Below are 2,841 nucleotides of genomic sequence, written 5' to 3' on the forward strand. Positions count from 1 at the left end.
TTCGTTCTAGGGTGGAACTTGGTGGCTTAGACTTGGATTCATGCATCTCTAGGAATCTCGTGCAAGGTCTCATAAATCTATCGGGTTTGGGATTCTGGGCTTTGGATCTGCTGATTATCGTTTCGCGGGAGTATATGCACGGTATTCCAAGGGTCTCCCAATCTAGGATCTCGTCTAGCCTACTTAGTCACAAGCACCCTAGTCTAAGCTCATAATTTCTTCCTATTCAACAACAAAGATAACACAAGCAATCACCATGCATAGGAGTTCTCACGCAACAGTTCATGCAATAAAAACAAACATGCTCAATAGGAAGATAACGTCCATCTTCACCTAGAGTGCAGATTTCACAAGTTTCCCATCCTCCTCATGCATACATACTTTATCAGAATCTCAATCAAAACAGATTTAATAAACATTTCATATCTAGCCTTCCTTAATCATTTCATTTTCGCGGTTTCCATACTAATATGCTAGGTCCGGCTAGCTATGTTTATGGGTGGTAACATGCATGCTTGTTCCTAGCGATTCCTACAAGTAATGCTCGTGGGAATCCAAATGGCTACTTACTTGGTTGACGCGTGCCTTCCCAAGCTCGAGTTTTCTTGACGAAAAGGATTCCAAAAATTCTGAAATTTCCTTGACAGGTCCTAATTCACATAATAATAGGGTCAGTATCAAAATCGGGATGAAAAACAAGCAAACGGAGACTGAACGGAAAGAAAAACAGTGACTCATGCGCCTACACACGGGTCACACGCACCCTGGAGGGTTTTCACGCACAACTCCTACGCGTGTGTGTCCACGCGCGGCTTCTCGAGCAATCACGGGTCTGAGGCACCGAGTCGGGGCAGTTTACAGGCGAAGCAGTTCACCGGTTCCAGGTCGCGTGCAGTTCAGGATCGGGTTGGCCCGGATCCGCGTGCCTGATGCATGTCCGCTGCCAGGTGAGGACGCGTCTCACCAGTCGATGACCGCCACGTGTCGATCACCGATTCTGCCACACTCCTCCCTTCGCTGTAATAGCCCAAAAATAAATAAAGAAATAAACTAATAAAAATAATTATAAAAATAGTTTAAATAATAATAATAATAAATAATAATAATTAATTAATTAAACATCCCTTCCCACACTTATCTCCCTCTCTCTCCTGCCCGATTTTCAGAACGAACCTCCCCGGGCCCCTTCCCGTCTCCAATATTCTTGTACAGCTTCAACTGCTTCCGCTATATTTTCACTGCAACATTTATGTTTCCACTGCGATGAACAAAGCCTCTACAATTTCAATCTCTTTAAATGAAACTCAATTAGCATTGCTTTGATTCACGGCGTCGATTCTGCGAGCTTTGGATCCTATTTTTTCTAATCTGATTGGAACATTTCTTGGAGTAGAGTATTGGATTTGAGGCAGTGCTGCATTTGGTTTTTTGATTATCAGATTGGTCTTTTCTTGATTCTTTTTTCTAGATCCAGTTTGATGTGGAACCTTGCGAGGTTAACTTTGGCGAGTTTGCGCCGATCTAGGCGGTTCTTGACTGCGATTCCTGGACCGTGTATTGTCCATAAGCGCGATGCTGATATTCTCCATGATCCTTGGTTCGACAAGGATACTGGATGTCCTCTCACTGAAAGAGACCGTCTAGGAATCCGTGGCCTTCTTCCTCCACGAGTGATATCATTTGAGCAACAATGTGCTCGTTTCATGGAATCATATCGATCACTGGAGAGGAATACTCATGGTCAACCAGATGGTATTGTTTCATTGGCGAAATGGAGGATCTTAAATAGACTGCATGATAGAAATGAAACATTGTACTGTCGAATCCTTATTGATTACATCAAAGACTTTGCTCCGATTATATACACACCTACAGTGGGCTTAGTATGTCAAAACTATTCTGGGTTATTCAGACGTCCGCGTGGAATGTATTTCAGTGCAAAGGATAAGGGAGAAATGATGTCCATGATCTATAATTGGCCAGCACAGCGGTTGACATGATTGTCCTGACAGATGGAACTTGTATTCTTGGCCTAGGTGACCTTGGAGTTCAGGGAATAGGAATACCCATAGGAAAGTTGGATATGTATGTTGCAGCTGCTGGCATCAACCCTCAAAGAGTTGACTTGGATTTCAAAGGACGGAATCGAACTTGAATTAAAGATATATTCGTGACAACGACTTAAGCTGGCCAGGTAAGTGACCCTACTATCGTCATGGTTATATTTGATGTTGACACGTGCCCTGTGGTTCTGCACGTGTCATATATATTGATATGTGTGAATTGTCTGTGGATCGATATGCTTCCTATATGTTATGTTATGTTATAATATGTGGTCTGTATGATAATAATTATGGTATGATGTGCTTAAGGATATGTTTGAGATAGGGTATGAGAAGGATGCACAAAACGAAATGTAACGATAGGAGTAAGATACGTTCATGAAACGTTAGAGTTAGGTTACATACCGGAGTGCTATGGATAAGAGAGATTGATGAAAGAATACAGTTAGGTTATGGGTAGAAAGGGATAGGTTTGTGATAGATTGATAGAACGATAGCATTAGGGTACGTTCTTGTGACGATATGACTAAGGTACGTCACGTAATGATATGTCTGTGATAGGTATAAGAACGTTAAGGCTATGGTAAGTTAGAGAACGATATGACTATGAAGTGTTTACGTTATGACTTGGTTATGATATGATACATTGTATACGAAATCATGTGAACGTGAATGTATGTTATTTATGCTGCTTAGTTGATGTGATATGAATGCATGTGACGATGTGTGCCCTTGTACGATTATGGCTTGTTGTATGAGTATTGGAATGTAACTGAAT

The 2,841-nt window shown here is 41.6% G+C and overlaps 1 pseudogene; it reads left to right on the forward strand.

Annotated features, from left to right (window-relative positions):
• Positions 1-1,167: 1,167 nt before the first annotated feature.
• Positions 1,168-2,841, forward strand: part of LOC111442846 — a 3,956-nt pseudogene continuing 2,282 nt past the window's right edge.

The sequence above is a fragment of the Cucurbita moschata genome, unplaced genomic scaffold, assembly GCF_002738365.1.
Source record: "Cucurbita moschata cultivar Rifu unplaced genomic scaffold, Cmos_1.0 Cmo_Scf00005, whole genome shotgun sequence".
Taxonomy (NCBI): Eukaryota; Viridiplantae; Streptophyta; class Magnoliopsida; order Cucurbitales; family Cucurbitaceae; genus Cucurbita; species Cucurbita moschata.